Source organism: Cydia splendana, chromosome 23 (assembly GCF_910591565.1).
Source record: "Cydia splendana chromosome 23, ilCydSple1.2, whole genome shotgun sequence".
Taxonomy (NCBI): Eukaryota; Metazoa; Arthropoda; class Insecta; order Lepidoptera; family Tortricidae; genus Cydia; species Cydia splendana.
In genome coordinates, this window is record NC_085982.1 from 10,766,712 (window position 1) to 10,774,777 (window position 8,066).

At 36.2% G+C, this 8,066-nt stretch overlaps 1 non-coding gene across 1 annotated transcript; it reads right to left on the reverse strand.

The window, feature by feature from the left end:
* Nucleotides 1-5,722: 5,722 nt before the first annotated feature.
* On the reverse strand, nt 5,723-5,795 carry Trnad-guc (transfer RNA aspartic acid (anticodon GUC)). Its single transcript has one exon. It is a non-coding gene; the product is annotated as a tRNA-Asp (tRNA).
* Nucleotides 5,796-8,066: the final 2,271 nt, after the last annotated feature.

Below are 8,066 nucleotides of genomic sequence, written 5' to 3' on the forward strand. Positions count from 1 at the left end.
CTAATCTTATATTTTTAAGATTATATGGGTTAATACTTGTGCGTACAAGTCTGAGCGAAATGAGCGCGCGAATAACAGCTAACTGATTCAATATCATTCTAATATCGGTTTGATGTCAGTGCACGTTTGAATTAGCCTGTGTGACAGTGTGACGAAAAAATAACGTGAAACTTGATTGAGCAAAATTTTAACCTTTTCATACATACATACATACACATATTAATCATGTCTATTTCCCGGAGGGGTAGGCAAAGACCACGGATTTTCACTTGCTATGATCCTGACATACCTCTTTCGCTCCCCTATTCTACCATACCCTTTCATAAATAACTGTAAATGTCCAGTAGCCACCTTATCCACCTGGACCGTAGTAAGCATTACCAGAGTATGCAGTATGCAATGAGTGCAGTTTTGTCTTACTGCATCCTGTCTGGCTTACTTCACACTTATGGAATATTACCTGGACTATTCCGTATTGTAATTTTAAACTCGTGATATTGCACATCTTGTGATGTATCCAATACAATTACTACTCTAACTTTCTAGGACATTTTCTTCACATTGGATGTGAATCCGTATGCCGTTCGGGTGTGCAAGCAGGACATCTATATATACTATATATATGTAAAGGATGACTCCCGTTCGACCGGGCCGTGTCCGTGCCAGAGCTTCCGGCGCTTACTTCTCTATGACATGACAGGTGATCACGTGATGCTTTCCATAGAAAACGATGCGGCGGAAGCTCCGGCCCGGACACGGCCCTGTCTAACGTGTCATCGTTAATAGTAATTTTGGTGTCCGTATTTCCAGTAGGTATATGAAACTCGCTAACCGGACTTTCTTTTCACCTAGATGTATGGATTTATGATTTGCGTATTTAATGAGTGTTAATTTTTAGTTTCTCTTTCTTAAAGTGTGTTTCTTAAAATTTAAATTCTCTTTCTTAATATTAATATTTACCTGTTTTGTTAACCAAACGCAAAACTGTTAAAATGTAAAATCAAGAAATAAAACTATTACCATGTCTGTTTTAGCCTTTTGTTCATGTGTTTGCAGAACGCATGCAGCCGTCTTGTCAAACATGTTGTATGCTGAACGTGCAAGCTTGTATCTCTTCGAATGCGTGTGTACAGTCAGCTGCAGACGTAGTTACATTTGGAAATATCTTCGGATGTGTGCGTGGATATTGTGAGTGTTGCGTGTCGGACTATTGACAATAATTAACATTATGTGTAATGGGTGGTTTGAAAATGTGATGTCTACCCCAAACTTTTTCATACACTTTTCGTGGATCTATATCTGACAGCCGTATTCGAACAATGAGATACGTCAAATACTAGATATTGAAACGATATGGATTGGATATGTCAGTGTCAAACAAGTGTCAAAAGTGACGTTTTTGTATGATAAACGTCAATTTTGATACTTGTTTGACACTGATATATCTAATCCATATCGTTTCTAGATATATTAATTGACGTATCTTAAAGTTAGAATCGGGCCGTGAATCCCTAAAGTCTTACCTCCTATCTTTGCATTCCCTAATATTGTTAGTCATAATGATCAGTTGTCCTAACACTAAAAACCCTAATTTTGTTTTCCCTATTATTGATTACTTATCCTAATGTTATGAAGCATATTTTCTTTTTTGCGAGGGTCGCAGTTCGAACCCTAACCTAACCCACTTTTGTGGCAGCAAGTTCTAAAACCTAACCATTTTTCAGAACCTTACATTATGGAAATTAATCGTTATGACAATTGATCGTTAGGACATGTGCCCATTAGAACAAACCAGTTAGGGCAAGTGACTTTAGGACAAACGTTGTTAGGGATTCAGAATGACACCCACTTTTCGTCAGGTAGTTGCACAAATCTCTGTTTTGACATTTTGCTGGGACATCAGTTAGCCGCGACCACGACCAGTGATACCTGTGTCGAAACGTCGGTAAATAAAGGTACTAAAATAAATTCGCGATAGACTCGTCTATAAATGTGAGTTAATATGTGTTCTAATTGCGAAAGTTTTAAATATTATAGTTACATTTGTATCTAGAATTAGAAAAATAAATCAAACTTTTTTTTCATTATATAGGAGATTCGTCGCCGTCGCGAGTTCGACTTGGACTTGGCCAGTTTTTTTTTAATTACAGGTACATGTTGAACTTAATGGATTATAGTTTGCCTGTTGCAATAAAATTTCAAATTCAAGTGGCAATCAAACTTATAAATAACTGACAATGTGATGATATCATAAGTTCATTTTCCATGTGACTGTACAACCGAAATTGCAATGACTGTTTTCTGAAAACATCATATGCTTTTTCCACACGACTGTACCCGTTTGCAATGTTTGCTCTTGAAGCGGTCTCAGCCAACCTACAATGTAGTGCGGCTATTCATAAAGCCTACCATGGGACCTAGACCAAGCGTGGCTCACTCCGCGATTTCGTCTCGTCGCTACAAGTACATGCGGTTACACCAATTTTGGTGTCTAGCAGTAGTAGTTGTCGCGCACCGCTACGGAACGGACGCCACGCGCTTGCCACCTGGCGGTCATATAGTACCTGTCGTAATAGACGCGTTTTGTTAGAGAATGAACCTTCTGTATACCTAGTTGGTATTATTATTTATTCTGTGTTACAGCAGAGCTCAATTTCTACTGGTATCTCTCATTCGCTTACAACAATCAGCATTTTTTTTCTGACCTCCAACTCCATATAGTTGTTACCAAATCAGAGTTCAACCAAGATTGGTATTGTACAATAGTAATGCTAAACGTTTTGTAAACAGCTTCTGCATGTTTATTTGTTCGCTCGTAGCTCGCGAACGATTCTGAAACGTTTTGTTCGCGCACGTTTGCTTTAGCCAACTTGAGAAGAGGTGTTTTAGGACAGAACATTGCTCTTAAAATACTGATTTAGCGGACTGTTATATTGAGTGTTTTTAGTGGGAATTTAAAGTATTGGTATATTTGCTGGTAGGGTAATTCACCAGTAACTGGCCACCTGTTAGTAACTGGCCACCTGTTAGTAACTGGCCACCCTTAACTAAAAATGAATTCTATTCACCTATAAACAGAATTAATTTTAGTATAAGGTGGCTAGTTTTTGAAGACTGGCCAGTTATTGAAACCTTATACTAAAATGAATTTTGCTTGGTGAATAGAATTATTTTTTAGTTTAGAGTGGCCAGTTATTGATCGGTGGCCAGTTACTGGCGAATTATCCTATAATTTACTTTATTGTTGTATCCTATAATGTACTTTTTAATTTATTGTTGTTTTTGTAACTTCTTATTTATTATCTGATAAAACTTTTATACCGGGTGTGGCCTGTAACACGAGCAAATAATTAAAACATAGATTATACTCCTCAAACAGTGACACTTTTGTTCAACAACTTTTAAAAATTATGAAGTTTTAAATATTACCTGATGTACGCCATTATCATTGTGATTGACGTCGCTTGTCTTGTCACGTTAAACATAGCAAAATTTGCAATACATTGCGTCTTAGAATAAACTTTAAAGTGTAGTATAAAAATCAAAACACAAGTTATTTTTTAAAGTTGCTTAACAAATGTTGGTCAGTTTGAGGAGTACAGCCTACAGTTGAATTTTTTGCTCCTATTACAGACCACACCCATTTACATAACGACACATAGACTATACGCAATATGTTTACCTACTTATACGTTTATTGAACATAATTATACGATGTACGTTTAAATAATACATTAAATGTAAGCAAACCAGCTTGAAAATACATCTTCTCTTAATATTATTTTCGCCTTTTTTTTCTCTCATTCTTCATATTGTGTTTAAGTCCTTTACGAGTGATCTGCATTTATTGAATAAATTATGAATTCCCTTCGTTTCCATTAAAGTCTTACGTTGAGAATAAAAGGTATTTGTTATGCACAAAGGTTTTTTGAATTCTTATTTCGACCTGCTCGCGTTTTTGATGTAAGACTAAATATTACTTTTCCCGCTGTGTCTTATAATCTTTATGAGATTTAGAGAAGCATTAGGAGTTTATTTTTTATAAAAATGAGACTAGCAGACCGATTCAGACATAAAAAATGTTATAGTTTTGATACTATTTTTAATTGCTTACGGTGATTATAGCGGATGCCTAACACCATAACGGCATAGAGAAATATAGTAAAAATAGAGTGCTCACTCCATACATTCGTTTTGACGTCAAAACGTCTATTATTTTCGCAGTTGACATCTAGCATCGAGTAGCGGAATTATCAGTACCGCTACTTGATACTAGAATTCTCTAGTGTCGTGACTCACGAAAATTGTATTGAACAACACTTTACAACGAATATTAAAAGCAGAAGGAGTTAAAAATAGAGTTCCGGTTAATCTGGTTATAATATTAGCTTAAAATTGTTGAGCATTAGACTTTTCGGTCGTCAGAACATCTATTATCAAGTCGCAGTACCTACTTATAATTCCGCTACTCGATGCCAGATGTCGACTACGAAAATAATAGTCGTTTTGGTACTTAAACTGGTGTATGGAATGAGCACTCGTATTTTTTTCTTATGATAACGGTTATCAAGATCGAAACCTGACAAAACCAAAACAAATAATTAAATTAGAATCAATCTCTAATACACTGGTTTTGTTTTTGACTGCCGCAAATGTCCAAATCGATGTTGCTGCCCGGATTTTAGACAGCATTTGCGGCAGTAAAGAAGTTGGCTGTAATGTCGCACTGCAATAACCTCCTAAGGCCCAAGGTCCTATAGTACTTATTCAGCTTGATGAAATATAAATCATATTCAATTGGAACAGTCGCATTTCTTTTGTTTCGTTCAATTTTCAAACAAAACCAAAATCAACTCTATTCCCTGCACTAAAGGTTCAAATTTCAGTGGCAATTTCTGGATTTTTCATTTGTATGGCTGGGCCTTAGGAGGTTGCAGTAATGTTGGTGTAGTCTGAATCTGACCGGCACCTTTATATTACTAAAACTTAATATGTCCTGTCCTATAGGTAGGTATTGCTTACTTTTAGACCTACCTAGTATAATTTTAATTTTTTTAACAAGCAGAAACGTCTGCGAACGATGCTATTAAGCTTAGAATAAATTTAAAAGTGGAAAAATTACTGTCTTGAGTGAGACTTGAACTCACGGCCTATGGATTGATACTCCAGCGCTCTGCCATCTGAGCCACCAAGACCTCATCCATAGCCAGCAAATGTTTCCACCATATTATAGGTCAAGGGGACCCTTAGCGACATCTACCGCAAGAATGTTACACTTCTTAAACGGCTACCGGAGTTCCAAGTCATATTGGAAATTCAGCAGTTACGATGTGCTACCTACACTAATTTTAATTTTTAACAAGCAGAAACGTCTGCGAACGATGCTATTAAGCTTAGAATAAATTTAAAAGTGGAAAAATTACTGTCTTGGGTTAGACTTGAACTCACGACCCCTGGATCGATACTCCAGTGCCCTGCCATCTGAGCCACCAAGACCTCATCCATAGCCAGCAAATCTTTCCCCCATATTATAGGCCAAGGGGACCCTTATCGACATTTACCGCAAGTGTTACACTTCTTCAGCGGCTACCGGAGTTCCAAGTCATATTGGAAATTCACCAGTTACGATGTGCTACCCATACTAATTTTAATTTTTAACAAGCAGAAACGTCTGCGAACGATGCTATTAAGCTTAGAATAAATTTAAAAGTGAAAAAATTACTTTCTTGGGTGAGAATTGAACTCACGACCCCTGGATCGACACTCCAGCGCCCTGCCATCTGAGCCACCAAGACCTCATCCATAGCCAGCAAATCTTTCCACCATATCGTTCGCAGACGTTTCTGCTTGTTAAAAATTAAAACTACCTAGTATAAATTTGCGAGTATTTTTGTTTCACCAAAGTTCTTAACTTTTGGGAACAGAAAATACACTTCAGAACTCCTAGTGTAAATTTCATTCGATAGCGTGATGAACGTACGCGTTTGCGTTAAGTGTCATTTTGTATGGGGTTTTGAAAAGCGCGCCAAGCGGGATTTTTTGGTAACTCAAAATCCCATACAAAATGACACACTATCACACTATCGAATGAAATTTACACTAGGGGTACAGAATATAAATCTGGATTTATTTTGCATTATATTGTAAAAGTTTAATTTTCCTGCTCAAATCGCTTCCTAATTTAACCAAAACCTTTTTAATCCTTTTTAAAACCGATGTCATTGTCATCGTATTAATTATAAAACTCTTTAGCCCAGCATTATTAACTATCCTTAACTCCAGCAAACCATGTTTAGCCTGATCTCCGATTTCATATATTTATTATGTATTGCCGGACCATGTTGTACTCGTCCTGTAAAATGGATTCTGACCTAAGAGCAGGAAACGAGTTTTTTCAACTTTTTCTTAATAATTTTCCTGAACATTTCCTTGTTAAGAAATAACCCTTTCAAGTTTTTAGAATTAATTAATCGTTCAACATGATATTTTAAGTGGTTATGGAAAAGATTAGAGATTTTAAGGAATGTTCGCGCGCACGGCTCTGCGCTCTGAACGGACTGTATGTGTGTTTAACTCTGTCTTAAGTGTTACAATTTGGTGCCGTGATCAGGATATATGTGAGTGAATCAACTTTTTTGGTCACTCTTTAAGGCTGGGTCCGAACTAGTCTTCTGAATTCATTAGTCAAAACACAAATCAAAATGTTTAATCAAATTATTTGAACTGTTTCCTAATTAATTTTTAATTGAATAATTAATTTAATTAATAATTTAGGTAATTTTTATATTGAATTTATATGTATTTTTTTTGACAAAAACCAAAAAACCACTCAAGGTCTAAGATCATTAGTTGACTGGACTAAAATCATTGGTAATAAGCTCTAATTTAACCTTCAAGGAATACGTCGAATCACATAATCACCCTGTATACTATAGGTAACATGTTCCCTTTTATCTCATGACATAGGGAAGCGACAAATACAGGATTCCAATTATAATCACATTAGCTTACAGATTAATTCAAAGTTATTATTTCAGATACGCCACTATTAAGCAAATTAAAATTAGTGTACAACAAAAACCACATTTTTTGCCGATATCGATGGTTCGGTTTTTTTCTAGTGTCCGCCGAAACCGAACTTTCCGTCGGACACCACCGAAAATACAGTATCGATGCGGCTGAAACATGATTTTATTTAACGCCGAAACCAAAACCGAAACTTCGGTCTGACACCTATAATTAAAATGTAAATTGTTCTTAAATTTCGTATTTGTGTTGTGTTTGTGTTATGTATCTTGAAGTTGGAAGCAAATTCTTACAAACTGATTGTAATATGATCTGGCTGCTGATGATAATGAGCTCATCTGATGATAAGCGTTACCGTAGCCTATGAACGCTTGCGACTATAGAGGTGTCACATGCGGGTTGGTTTAGGTACCTGTGAACACACCATCTCGCTTGTCCAATGTCAGTACAAGGGAGATGCATAGTGAGTTAGTTTACACAGTCACTAGCGAATATGTCAGTGTCAAACGCCTGGTAAGGATATTGTACTCTCCTTCTAAACCCCAAAAAAAGTAAAAAGTCTACAAATTTCCAGTCTCACTGGACATGCAAGTCTCATAAGGTAAGAAGGTAAGGCGTATTTTTATCTTTACTTGAAAATTGTTGTAATGTAGAACTAGCCTTGTGAACTAATTTTTGCAGAACTTAAAATTTATAGTTTATGATGGTTCATTATTTTGTAAGTGGGTAGTTTTTGCACAGTGTAGTTTTTCCTCAGTCACCCGTTGGCCACGAACGCTGTAAAGGGTTCGAAACGTCGGGATGTAGTATGGATTCAATATACGCGATATAATCCGCTTCAATAGTTTTATTTCATGAGTAACTATCGCGGTAACCGAAGACAATATTAAGGTAAGGTAAGTACATTCTATCTAAAATTACTTGATTGATAAGGCCTTTTATAGTATTAATGAATTTTATGGGTCATTATTATTATCGTGTAATTGACTTGTGTATATGTACAGTTGTAGGTTTAATTAGTTTTAGGTGTGTATGTGATT